Here is a 14803-nt window from a genome sequence, read left to right on the forward strand (position 1 = left end):
ACATAGATCCAGCCAGCCTACATTTAGTAGACGGTATCAGGCAATGTGTCTCAGAAGTAGTCGGCAAGATGACTCAGAGCCTTGTTTGTCCTGGCGAACTGAGGTCACTGCCTGCGCACTGCAAACAGGGCAACGGGACAGAAACAGGAGCATGTCCTGTCATCACACTGAGATGTGTTGGACTAGAAAGGCCTCCTTGAGGGGATAGGTTGGTTAAATGATAAGCTGATATTTTCTGGAAAATCAGAACCTTCCCACAGGTATAACCACAGCTGAATGCAGCTGAGACAATGCAGGTGTGAGAAAGCCAGTTAATGCTTTTATCACCTAGTGAAAGTGAAATATGTGACCTTTTTTTGTGTTTTAACAGCTTCCCTGAAGCACAGGAGCAGGCTACAGAGTGATGGGAAGGCCATGTTCCCATCAGAAAGGGTGACTGTGTGCTTATCTGACAGGAGGCCAGCTGATGGCACAGCCAAACCCTCTTTCCTTCTGCTTCCTTTACCTAAAGGCAGAAAGAAGTCTTTAGATGCGGTCTCCTAATAAGACAACAAAAAAGCCATCATGTCAGATGTCAGTGTTCTACCTACAATTTCAAACCAAGACCAAAAGACCAAAACTCAGGTGTTGGAGCACCCATCATGTGTGAAAGGACTGTCTGGACCTGTATTAGACAAATCCTTACTCAAGTACCCAAGTAATCCAGAATAGCTTTTGAGTGGCAATGACTTTGGGTGTACTTACACAAATACAACAAAGAGATCAAAATCTCACATGTTCCACATGAGGCTGGGAAGGGTTCTCTGTGGTGCTTCTATGATGCGAAGAGATGTCCAGGGCTTCTTGACTCCAACACTGGACAAGGAAATAGAGGAATGTGGATATCAAGCTGGAGAACTGAGTGAGTGCAGCCCCCTGGCAAACACTTGCCTGTGGTCCTCCACCGCCAGTACAACACTTCAAATACCCTTCTGGCAATGTCCTCCTGATTGCAATGAATTCTCCCACTGGGCAATAATAATGCTTCTTCATTAGTAGCCATGACATTAGCTAATTCTGCCCAAGGCTGGGATGTGCAGAGCACCGGCTGACCCAGTATGGAAAAGCTCAAGGCACGAGAAGGGGTTGAGTGGAGATGATTAATTTAAGGATGCTTGTTCAGGAAATATCAATAACTCTTGGACAAACTGACAATGACTTTGAAAAAGGAGAATGAAAACAGATTTATTACTGGTAAACAAAGAGACTGTTTAAAGCTGGATAGGGTTTGACCCACAAGAACTGCAAGAAGCAATCGTGAGGTCAAGCAGCAGCTTGACCCAATCTGATCTCCCAGAGAGTGACAAATGGCAGCTGGAAGGAAAATCGCTTCAGACACATGCAGACATTTCCAGAGCTCATCTGAAATTTTGCATTTCACTGGTTTTGAAGCATGGGGAATGAAAACAGTGTGGAGAATAACAGTATATACTTGAGTAACTTTCTTATAGCACAGCAATAACAAATAGGTAATAAAAGTGCCACACTGACAAAATACAGACTATCCTGTTCCTTTGTTTTGTTTTTGTCCCTAAATATAACTCAATACTGTGACCAAGATCTTTTCTTAATGGCGACCTTCAAGCTTAAAAACAAATCAGCCTTGTGGCTGTCTACACACACACGCAGAAAGGCACACTTCTTTCTCATGGAGTAAACCTAGTAGAGGTAAAAATTCTTTTCTTTTTTTTTCCCCATACGCCTTCTTGCTCAGAAATAAAAAGAATATAAAATCACACATTTTGGTTTTACTTATACGTTCTGTGAAGTGTCACAAATACCGAGTCTCCCTCAAGGAGCGAGGGAATCACATCTTTAACACAGACAGCTTTACTCGCAGGCACTTCCCCAGCTATTTGCTCTCTGTTTGTTCTCAGTTAGTGCTTTTTTTTTCAGTGTAAACCACAGCACTTAGCCTGAGCTAAGCAAGTCCTTTCTCTTTCCCGGTAGCCTGTCTAGCTGATATATGGCAGAAAATTGGAATTCCTGGACCTTTGGAATGCACCCTATCTCTCAGACCACTTTAATTCTCTTTCCTGCCACTGCTCTTGTCCCTCTCAGCCTCCCTTTCTCTATGCTTTTAGCCATTTAGAGGTACAAGCAATGATCAGTGTCATGGAGCAGAGAAACCTTTAGTGTTTCGACGCTGAATAATGCTGAAGAGGTCTTCATTTCAAAGGTTTGAAGCATTACAGAAACTAAAGCAAAAAATAATCAGGGTTTGCAAATCAGGTGACTCTCCTTCCTCCCATGGGGGGAAAAAAATTCTTCACAGACTTTTCCAAGGTTTTTGTTTGTAATATGATTTTGCACCAGGAAAAGAACCAATATGGTTAACGTCTAAAAAAGAAGATAAAAGATTTATTGAGGAATCTTTTCTCTGAGGCCAACAGCGGTCCTTGGTGTAGATACTGGCATGATGAGTGAAGGATCAATGGTACTTTAATCTCCAGCATCCTCGAGGCTGGGATTTAACCCTGAAGGAAAGGGAATGGATGTGCTAACCTTTTGTGCTACGCTGCAGGAGCCTCTCTGCTCTAGCACAGCAGCGCCAGGCAGGACAAGGCACAGGTTGGATTCAGCTCACTCCCTCTTCAACCCTTTGCTGCCATGAGCAGTGCTTGCAGCAGGGATCCTAGGGGGCTGGCAGCATTCTGCAGAAGCTGAAACAAAGCTGTCACCATCAGTTACAGCAGGCACTGCTTTAAAAAGCAAAGTGCTCCAAGCTGTGCATATGAGTGAGCAAATAGATGGCAGCAAGAGGAGACTCCTAAAGGGCAGCTCCATAAAAAGACTTTCCTTCTTTCCAAAATTGCCCGGCAGAAGCTTGGCAGCAGCATTTTCAGATGCTGCTGAGCCCTCCTCCCTGTGACTGCTTAACATCACTGGCGCTGCCTTCCTGTCCCTCCCCTCCCAGCTCAGCTAACTCCAGCTAGACTTGTAGGAATCCTAAGGTTATCTCCAGGGGAGCAACCTCTTAGAGCACAAAAACTCTTAGGAGCGCCTGCGTTTTCTGACAGCTATGTCATCATCTCACCTGTTTTTGAGAAGCCTATTCCTGGCATCACAAGAGAAATATATCAGTGGTATATGTTTCTTCCAGACAACATATTTTGAAGCTGCTTTCACATTGAAACTGCTGTTCCACTGCAATGCTCTGAGTAGTGACTGGGGTTTACCTCTGGCTTCAACAAGTCAGATATAAGCTTTATCTGGACAGCAGACAATATGTAACATTTGTGCGGCTTCTTTTTCCCCCTAAGACCACTGATAACTCTACTGGTTTTCCTTTGGCACCGTGGGAGGATGGTGGCTGCATCCTTGTTTGTGTTTTGAGTCCCCAACCCAAAATCATCAATCCCTTCACACCAGCTCCACTGCATGCTCAGAAAAGGGCTGTAAGGCTCAGAGAGGTTCATAACTCAAGAGGAAGTTGTGAGTAACTACATGAAGATGCAGTCAGTTGACCCGAAGTGCTAAGTTCACTCTGCGGGGCTTTACATTCAGCCCTGTGTAGACACCACAGAGATTCAAGTTCAGATGAGTTCTGGGGCAGGTTCCTAAGAAGCTCTAAGGACCACAATTGTGAGAGACTATTCAAATCCAACAGTCAGATTTTACGTTATTTCTAACTCTGATAACATGCTTGTTTTTGTAAATGCAAACTTTGTGCCCTCTGAACTTAAGCAGAATTTTTTACCTTTAGAAAACAGCTAAGCAATTTCCTGGACAAAGTAGCGTAGGTAGAATAAGAACTGGTAAGAAACCTCTAAGTAAATACAAGATCATGCTCCTTTTCCACCAAATCATGTAATGTATTTAATGACATCAATTTCTAAAGGCTTCTGTGTAACTTCGTTGTTCAGAAATAAAAGTACTTCATGAAGCAAGCACTTCATGTTTTTTTCTCACCTGATAGAACCCATGGAATGCAAGAAATCTCACAGGGTTGCTCTCCCAGAGCTCATTCCTACTGTGGAGCAGGCATGCAAATATTTGTGTGATTCTGCAGAATGTGTGCTTTAGGGACCTGTGATCCCATATGGAGGAAGTGAATAACTCGGTTTGACTTTGGAGGCTGTTACTCATATCCTGTGAGGAGATAAGTGGGAAAAAAACACAAGAAGAGAAGAATCCAAGAAAAGAAACAGAAGGGGGTGGGAGGCAGATGAGCAGGCAGTGAATGGAATGCTTATGACCAGGGATCCTCACTTTTGCTGTCACAGCCCAGAGAAATCTGTGATACCTGTGAGAACGCATGTGATGGAGCACCAGATCCCTGAATGCATCTTTCAGCATCTTTCAGTAACACTTAGGGTAATATGAAAATGTTAAATGCTAATTCAATCTGTGTTCAGACAAATGAGTGTAAGTATGTATGTATCTGAATACTTATTTATATGCACAGAGCTGTAGGAGGGATTTGGATATTATAGAATCCTTCATGTTGGAAGGGACACCTGACGGCCATCTAGTCCATGATCAGGAACAACCACAGCTAGATCAGGTTGCTCAAAGCCCCATCCAGCCTCCACACTTCCAGAGTCAGGACATCCATCACATTTCTGGGCAGCCTGTTTCAGTGCTCTACTATCCTTATAGTAAAAAGCTTCTTCCTTATGTTAATTTCCTTATATCCATATATATTTAGAGATAAAGCTGAAAAACATGCTTAGGACTTAACTCATTTCTTCATATACTACTTCAAGTTTAAACCCAGGCTTGCCTGTTGCTTTCTGGATGAATTCCAGTAATACCTGTGCATAACACTGGTTTCTCTCTTTCTGGCCCTAAGCATTTTACTGGATGAAGTACCTGAGCTAACAAACCAACATGGCTGTGGCAGCTCCAGCTGATGCTGGCATTCTCCAAAGAAGCCCACAGCATGGGTTTGATTGATTCAGTCCTTTCCTTGGATTGTTAATTTCTGCAGTAACTCTGGGGGCAGACAGGGGGTATGATGAGATGCTGACCCATTGCTTCTCAGTGGAGGCACTGCAGAATTTGGAGCAAGGGTGGTGCGGTTGTGCATCGAGCTGTGCCCACACAGAAGTGCTGCATCAGGGCCATAAAGAAGGCTAAGTAAAATGCACTGCACTCAAAATGCTTCCTGAAAGATATTGGAAACTTCCAACAGCAATTGAGACTGTGTTCTTAAGAAATGAGTTCAAACTAGGTCAAGGTAGACAGGATTTTGTACAGTGGAATTGCCAGAGGTGCTTTAAAACACTGAGCAAAGCGCTTGCCCAATGTGCTTTGGGTTTCCTGATCTCCCTGTGTAGGGATCAGGGCTGGGAATCCAGCAGCTCACTTTAGGGCAGAAAAGAGGGGGGGTCAGAGAGATGAGGTACAGAAGGAGCTAGGAAAAAAATGGGTAATATCTGCAATATTTTATTTCATTTGTCACTATTCAGCAAGTCTCTCTTCTCCCTCTTTTTTTCCCTTCCATCTTCTGGCACTCAGAATCATTCTACTTCAATTACACACTGCAGTTTAGAACTATCACTTTCTTTCTCAGTGGTTGGAGACCACTTAGAAACATTTGAGCCCATATTTCCAGTGAGTCAATAATCAGCCCTATTACCAACCAAGGTGTGGCCTGGTGGAAGAGGAGAATGTTGGAGCCCCTTGATTCCTTGTCAGCAAACAGCAGCAGCAGCTGCAGATATAGGGAAGCTCATTAGGGACAATATGGTGACCTCAGCAAAAAATGCTGCACATAACAGGGTAGAGTTTGCTTTTTGTCTTCCATTGATTCTCATTATTTATTTGCTTGATGTTTATTATTATCTTACTATTTATCTTGCTTGCTGTTTCTAATGGCTTCCTGGTTAAACTCTGTTACGCAGGCATTTAGGTCAAGCCAGCCTATCCTTAAAAAAGAAATGGCTTGAGAGGGGGGCCCATGCCAACCTCATGGAGTTCAACAAGGACAAGTGCAAGCCCCCTGGGTTGGGGCAATTCCAAGCACAGATACAGGTTGGGTGGAGCAGCCCTGAAGGTAAGGATTTGGGGGTGTCAGCTGATGAAAGATTGAACATGAGCTGGCAATGTATGCTCGCAGGCCAGAAAGCCAACCATGTCCTGGGTTGCATTAAGAGAAGTGTGACCGGCAAGGGAGAGGATTCTGCCCATTTACTCTGCTCTCAGGAGATCCCACCTGGAGTACTGCGTCCAGTTCTGGAGCCCCCGACACAAGAAGGACATGGACCTGTTGGAGCAGGTCCAGAGGAAGGCCACAAAGATGATCAGAAGGCTGGAGCACCTCCTCTACAAGGACAGACCGAGAGAGCTGGGGCTCTCTGGAGGAGAGAAGGCTGTGAGGAGACCTGATAGCGGCCTTCCAGTACCTGAAGGGGGCCTAGAGGAGAGCTGGGGAGGGAATTTTTATAAGGGCATGTTGTGAAAGGATGAGGGGAAATGGTTTTAAATTGAGAGAGGGTATATTTAGACTAGATATTAGGAAGAAATTCTTTAAGGGTGGTGAGACACTTGAACAGGTTGCCTGTGAGGTTTTTTGGATGCCCACTCCCTGAAGACCTCCAATGCCAGGCAGGATATGGCTTTGAGCAACCTGGTCTAGAGGGAGGTATCCCTGCCTATAGCAGGGGGTTGGAACCAGATGATCTTAAAGGTCCTCAAAGCATTCTATGATTCTATGATTCTAAAAGAAGAATGGTATCTATAAGAAAGTCTGCGGAGTGAAACTGAGAGCTCCCTGTAGTCTTTCAAATGTGATTATTCATCTCCAATCTGGAGCTATTTTTAGTTCTGATGTGTCAAAGTAGATATCTACAAACTCATGTGGTGGGTAAAAACGCAGGCTTGGGAATGATGTTAAGTCTCCTCAAGCCCATCCCATCTCATCTCCAAAAAGACATTTAAGGAAAACATGATCTGGGAGAGATGTCGGGCTAGCTTAATCATTAACACAAGCTGAACTATTCAACCTACTTACTAAAGGCAAACTTCTGGGCAGCTCTAGTGACATTTTCCCTGGGTGACATCATTCTGCAATAATATCTTGAACTACTGTGATGAAACTTGCATCGAGACAAGTATTCTGGCCTCTCCAGACACCTGTGAGTCATTCCAGACTGTTTTTTCAGAGCTCATTTTCTGAAAGCTCTAGCAGTGATGGAGGAACTATTACACTGAGTAATTAAAACATGTTGTTGACATATTCTGGCTCTCTCAACCTTGCAATCACTTAAGATTTTTTTAACCTGCTCTCGTTTCACAAGGTTTATTATGTTATAACCCTCAATCATTAGCAATACCAAGGCACGAAGGTTTTGAAACCATGATTTAATTGTTTCACTGTGTGAGGAGGACTACTGTGCTGTCAGCTGGCAGCAACTCACTGACTGAGCTGGGGTACTCAGCATCAGACAGAAGGCTCTTTTAGGCTCCCAATTCCATGCCTCCACTCCAAGGTCCAAAGAACACTGTAGCTTTGGTAGATTTGTGCCCCCATCCACACTGGAAAAAGGGTATGTCCACCTTGTTGGACCCACACTGCTCCTTTCATCCTGCCACGCTCCTGTGACTGCTGGTGCATGCTTCAGTTGTTTGCACTGGGGGAACGCAACTCACTGAAGATGGGATTGTGCCATCCTTCAGCATGACACACATTTTCTAGCCTCCACAGTAATAAAAACCAGTTTCACCCAGAGCTGGCAAAGCTTTCTGACAGCCTGCACAAGATGAAGTGGTAGCATGGTTCACTGGGTAGATCTACTTACAGCCCCTGTAACAAAGGATACAAGGGAAAAACCCTGAGGAACAACTGCTGTTTGAATGGACAAAGAGCAGCACCTGCCCCTCCAGATGGGGTGATTGTGCCAGAACAAAGCTCATGCTCTTCCCTCTGGGGGATAATTGTTTTCAGAGCTGTCTTTCCATTAGATACTTCACAAACAAAATTGGCTTACAGATTACCAAATGAAGATAATACCAAACTACACCTTTTCATCAGGTAAACCATGTGCACCTGTTAAACAGTCAAACCAACCTCACCCCAAGATCTGTATAGGACGCTGGATACTTACTCCATTACTGCTCACCCAGTTCTTTAGTATTTAATTACATTCCTTTGGATTTCATAGTCACAGAATCATAGAATCACAAAGGTTGAAAAGACCTCTAAGATCATCTCTTCCAACCATCAACCCATTCCCATCATGCCCACTAACCACATCTCTCAGTGCCACATTCACATATTTCTTGAAAACCCCCAGGGATGGTGACTCCACAACTCCCCTGGGCAGCCTGTGCCAATACATCACTGCACTTGCAGAGAATAAATTTTCCCTAATATACAGCCTGATTTGCCAGAGAATCATGAGATGAAGTTGACAGGACAATTGCTTCTATGGAAACCTCTTTTCAGAGAAAAAGCAGGTGAAAGTACAGCCAAAGAAATGGTAGAGTCGGGACCCACAGATGAGCTGAATGAGTTATTCAACTGAAGGGACTGCTAGATCCCCATTATCTTATGTTGCTGCAATACTCCTTTGCTGGCCTTTCCTTCTCACACAATAATCCTTTCCTTGCACCTCAAGGTCCTGCCTGTCCCAAAGCTCAGAATTTTTTCTATATGGAACACAAGGAGATCCATTTTGACTGATCTGGGGTATTTGAAAGTAGGTTTTAGGGTTAGATGTTTCTCTGGAGCAATAAAACATTGCATCCCTCATCCTGCTGGAACACTTTCTATCCATTTTGTGAAAGGATTTGTACCCGTGCCCTTCCTCTCCCTCAAGCATATTTATGGATTTATCCTGGAACACAAATCACATCTGTGTGGTCTCAATCTGTCTTTCCAGATTAGTGACAATTTGAGTGTTTCCATGGAGGTGGAACATTTTGGGGGAAAAAAAAAACAAAACAAACAAACAAACAAGAAAAAACCTGTGATGGGACCACACGAATGTCTTACAGAGAGTGGTTAGGCTATTCCCTGTAAATTGTCAGCAAAGATGAATGCAAGCATTTTAAATGCAGTCTCTATCACACCCTCTGTAGTGTACCAAAATCTTCTGGGCCAAAGGATTGACCAGGAGATGTGCTCTCAAGATACCAACCTAAAGATTGTGAATTTATTTCAAAATCTAATGGCAGGGAACAGGCCAACGTGGTTGCATTGAGGAGGGAGCCTCTTTACAACCGAGCTTGTCACAGTCCTTTCCTCAGTGCATGTTTCTGATGGCTTAAAATGCCAGGACAGTACATTTCTGCAAGGGCAACAGCTGGCTCTGCTGTGCCTGGTTATAGGAGTCCCTGCATGCATCGTCATTATGAATCACGAGAGAAGAGATAATTAGCAGTTCTGCAGTGCAGTGTCTCCTTGAAAGTACCCCAAACCAGTTTGCAATTCCATTTCCACGAATGATCTGGAAACCTTATCTTGACCTCTGTGGAATACTGTGTCTCCACAGCAGAAATAGCACCAAAGACTTCGGGCTTTAGCTATAGTTTAGAATACAAGTAGAGTCATAGAACCATAGAATAATTTGAGTTGGAGGGGACCTTTAAAGATCATCTAATCCAACTCCCCTGCAGTGAACAGGGACACCAACAGCTAGATCAGGTTGCTCAGAGCCCCGTCCAGCCTGACCTTGAATGCTTCCAGGGATGGGGATCCATCACATCGGTGGGCAACCTGCCCCATCAGGTGCATCACCCACAAAAGGTGCCTCATCACCTTTTGTAAAAAAGTTCTTATATCCAACCCAAAACTCCTCTTTTTTTTTATTTGAAACTATTTCCCCTTGTCTTGTCACAACAGACCTAAGGCTAAGGCAGGGGCTGATGCCTTCCTGAACTCATATGTCACCATCAGTCAAACCCAGGCCATATGGTTCAGGCACAGCCTGCAGCACCTGGGGTGCTTTCAAAGTGAGCTGCAGCCTTGTGAACCCCACCCAGCCTTGGTTGTGCTCACGAATAAGCCAGATTAACCACTGCTCTTCTGAAAGCCACAAATCTCAATGTGATTTGCTGCTACAGAAAGATAAGTCTGGAAAATGTACAGTTAACTGCTGAAGCTCAGTTACCACACCTCAGTGAGAGATGTTATCAACAGAAAGCAACCGCAAGTTCCCCTTACAAAGCAAGGACTACAGTCTGTTTGCAGCTTAACTTCATTATTTGTTCTTAGAAAAAAGAGAAGTTATGTTATTGCATCTTCATTCTGGCAGCAATCAAGCATAAAGAGTGTACAGGGTATAAGTATAATCCTTCTTATTGTGGTAAACATTTCACTTAATTACCCTAACCAGCCAGACTCATTTCTGGTGCTGCTCCATAGGATTCTTCCTGATACAATGCCCCTGCAATAATTGGCATTCTTCACAATTCAGCCTAATGATTTATGATCTATTCTAAAGCCCAACAAAGCCTGGACTTCCGATGGGGTTGGTATCCAGCGCTGCACAACAGACAATTACATATGACCTAGCCATAAATAACAAGTGACACAGTAAAGGAACACCAGCACCTACAGATCATAAAGATACAACTTCTGAGAAAATTTCTCCCTCGCACCCTGTGTCAGGCTCAGAAATATGTCTTTTGGCTGCCTGGAATGCACGGGACGTTATTTTTCACAGCCCAAAGAAGGGCCAGGTGGGAGGAACCAGGCCAGGGAGTGTGGCTGCACACCCATCCACCTGCTGCTGCGAGAGGGGGAAGCAGTTAAACACAATTTGCAGATGTGAAATACAAATGCTCTAAGTAGAATTACACTTTGCGTGCTTGAGTGCACAATAACACCAGTCAGAGCCTCTCATTCTGTCTTGTTAGAGATTTCATGCCATCCAAGCACTCCACAGCTTGTTGGAAGCAGGAGGAGGATTCCTGCTGTTGATAGGCCTCCAGCAGGGACAGTCCCACTTGCCTGCAGTGCAGGAACATCGTGGTTGTCCGTCTGTCTGTCTGACTCTCTGAAAATCTCAGCATTTTGGCAGTGCCCAGGAACTCCAGCTCCAGTTTGCCAGCAAGAACTTCTAAAGCAGTGGTTTGGGCTGCTGGATGCCTGAAGCAAGCTGGAACACGTCACCCATAGACACCATCCGTAGACACCTTTCCATAGCTGGCTCTCAAAATACAAATAAAACCATGCTAATTTTAACCAGTTATATGATTTTACTTTCGAGCTCAGTGGCTTTTGGGGAAGGACAACTACACTGCACAGCCTGTGGGAGATTCCTTTAGGAATTCAGTTTACGTGTAACTCAACTTCCACCTGCATTAGATTAATGGGATGTGCAGCCCCAACCTTGACTGTGATGCTGTAGTGGGAGCTCCTGAGAGAGGCAGGCACCTCACCAGGAAGTGTGCTGCCAGCTGGACATCGTCCAGATGTGGACAATGAGAGACATGATGGTCTTGTTATAGTGCATCAAGAGGAGGGCCACCAAAATGACACAAGGATGGGCTGAGAAAGCTGGGGCTGTTCAACCTGGAGAAGAAAATGCTTTAAGGTGACCTAATGATGGCCTTTCAGTATTTGAAGAGGGGATATAAAACAAAAGGGGACAGACTCTTTAGCAGGATCTGCTGTGACAGCAAAAAGGGGAAATGTTTTCAAACAAAAAAAGAGGAGATTTGGATTGGTTAACTAGAGAAGTGGTGGATGCCCCATTCCTAGAGACATTTAAGGTCAGGATAGACAAGGCTCCGAGCAATCTGATCGAGCTGCAGATGTCTCTGTTCACTGCAGGGGAGTTGGATTAGATAGTCTTTAAATGTCCCTTCCAACTCAAATGATTCTATGGTTCTGTGACTTATGTGCCCACTTGCTGCCCCTGGAGCAGACTAAAATGGCTCTTCTTGCTCACTGCAGTGCTTGATGGAATCATAGAATCACAGAATTTCCTGAATTGGAAGGGACCCACAAGGCATGTTGAGTCCAACTCTTGGCTGCATACAGAAACACTCAAAAACCAAAGCCTGTCTGAGATGCTTTCATCACTTGAGGAAGCATGTTTGATGGCAGCATCATTTTGTGCCATGTCTTTCTCTTTGTAAACCACATAGTAAATGTCCAGAGAGTCTTTCTGAGAAATCTAGGATAGTTAGAAAGATTCCTTGGCATTACATATGTATAGTCCAACTTTCTCTCCATCAAATGCTCTTTGGAAATGGCTGAGTGATTCTCACATAGGGAACTGGATGAATTATTGTCCCCTCACTGCATCACTGTATCAGAGTGTACCCTCCTGGCATTAACTCACTGCAGTTTCTGAAACAGCACCAACAGAAATGGGCTGCACAAAAACCTCATTTGCCGAAGCTTCCCTTCCAGCCCCAAGATCACCAAACACAGACGGCGCTCCCTGTTGCGTGCAGAGTGGTTTGTGTAAGTGCAGATCTGCAAGCTGTTCGGCTACCAAAAATAACACCTATTGTGTTGAGTGTTCGTTGATATGAACATTCAGAATGAAATGGCAGAACTGGAAGCAGAACGCACCCTTTTTCTGATACCTTCTGAAGAGGAAGGAAAGAGAGGGAGCTCTGTTATTTTTCTTTCAGAAAGGCGCGCTTTGACAGCTTGTGCACAGTTGTGCAAGAGCAAGAGCTCTTCCTTTGAGCTCTCAGCTTTGAGGGTGTTCTTTATATGAATATGGCTTCTTTCACTTGGATCAATTGTAATTTTCCTCTAGCACTTGTGGAAAGTTGATGTGTAGTCAATTGCTCTCCCACACAGCCATAGAGTGAAGTACATCGTTTCCTGAAAGAAGGCTTCTATTTCAATCTTCTCTTTTTAAGTGGGCAGGGTGGAGAAAGGATGTTTTGCAGTCAAATTGTACAGTTCCTATTCAGCTACAAATTTCTGTGTCTCAGGACTAATTCACTTAGGCCTCCAGAGAAGTGAGTAGAGCTAAAGAAGCTAAGTCCAGCAGCCTTCTGCACGAGTCTGGTAATATTTATGGTGATCGAATATCAAATTAAAAGAGTTGGGGAGAAGGTCTGTTTATACTACTGTGCTATGCCACATGAACGTTAGCTATAAACAATTCAGGAGGAACACAGTGAGAGAGCCTAAGCAATTATAAAATAGACAGTATTTTTGTGGTTACAGCAGGGCTGGATTCCCTTAGCTGCTTGGCCATAAAGGTTGAGCAGCAACAAGAATACAAAGAACTCTGTTTAGCCTACCGTGGACAACGTTTCCTACAAACCCTTCCTGGAAACAAAAATGAACATAAAAACTCAGTGTAAGTGTAAGCAAACAGTACATAACAATTATTCCTACAAAACATGTTACACTGTGTTAAAACAGTAAAAAAGAAAAAAAAATTACTCCTGAATATCATTGCCACTGCAGATTGCTCTCATTGCAAGCACATACAACAGAGTGGCTGACATATTTGGAGTGTGAAAAACCAGCTCACTGGCAAACTTTGTTTTCTGTGCCCTCTGATGCTGGAACTTAGTCCTAGGAGCCTAGGTGTGAAGAAGGTCCTGTTTATCAAAAAACAATTTATTCCTTTGTCAATAAAATCCATTTAAATTTCCTTCCATAGATTTGAAAGAAAAGTCTAGAAAAAACCTTGCTCTAGTCTCAGGTTAGTGCCTGAAAATAAGGCTTTCATTATTTCTTATGTAAGGCTATATAACAAGCTATCTAGAACATGAATACAATTTCTTTCCTCAGAGAAGTCTGTCTCTGTCTAATAATGAGTCAGCATCATCTGACAGATCAATTATCTTTAAGTGTAGGATGTGGAATTTGCATATCACGCTCTCCAAGGGCACCCGTTGGAAACTTGGGTCACTACGGCATGGAATTTCACACCACGCCTCAGACCCACTCAGTGGCTTTCCAGCACACAAAGTCTCATCAATACGAATGAGGCTGATACCAAATACTCCCAAGTTTCGTGCCCTCCAGTTCTGCCTTTTTAGAGACAGGAAAAGGAAAGAACACTCCTTGTTAGTTTCTTGGTTCTTTCTGAAACCCTGAATGTACTTGGCGCCCATGGGACCATTAGGTCACTTCCAGAAGCTTCTTTGGGCACCATGCTCTAAAACCAGATTGTGCCGATGATGGAAAAGCTTTTGTCTGCAACTGGTCTGAAATTCTCATCTGTTACTGCAGTTTCTGCACTCTGTTTATCATCCTCCTGCCAGAAGAGCTTGGCCCTGTCTTCTCCATGAGCTGCCCACAGGTGTTGGTAGGCTGTTGCTTGGTCCCTCTGTGCCATCCCTTTCCCAGCTGAGCAGGACCAGCTCCTTCAGCCTCTCCTCATGGGAATGGTGCTCCAGCCACACTCTTACAGAGGCCTTCTAATGAAGTTGCTGTAATTTATTACCATCTTTTTCATGTTGGGGGCCCCCGACCCACAGTGTTCCAGATGCAGTCCAAGCAGTGCTGAGCAGAGGGAAGCAATGACTTCCCTTGATCTACCAGCAGTGTTCTCAACTAACACAGCCCAGGATGCCAAAGGACTTGCTTACTGCCAGGGCCAGCTGCTGGCTCATGCTCCACTTGCTGCCTGCCAAGACCACCAGGCCCTTTGGATCAGAGCTGCCAGCCAGGCAGTTCCTGGCCTCTTTTGTTGCACTCCCAAAATCTCGTGGTATTAATTCGTCAGGGTGGTCAGAATACAATCCCACTCCCAATCCCAAACACCCAGAAACTCCCAGAGTGCCAATATCATCTGCAGTAACTTCAGGATTGTTTTCAGAGACATTAAGTTAAAATATTATCAACGCATTTCTTCCAGTACCTTTAAAAAAATGTGGCTGGATTCCT

This window comes from Tympanuchus pallidicinctus, unplaced genomic scaffold (assembly GCF_026119805.1).
Source record: "Tympanuchus pallidicinctus isolate F22 unplaced genomic scaffold, pur_lepc_1.0 scaffold27, whole genome shotgun sequence".
Taxonomy (NCBI): domain Eukaryota; kingdom Metazoa; phylum Chordata; class Aves; order Galliformes; family Phasianidae; genus Tympanuchus; species Tympanuchus pallidicinctus.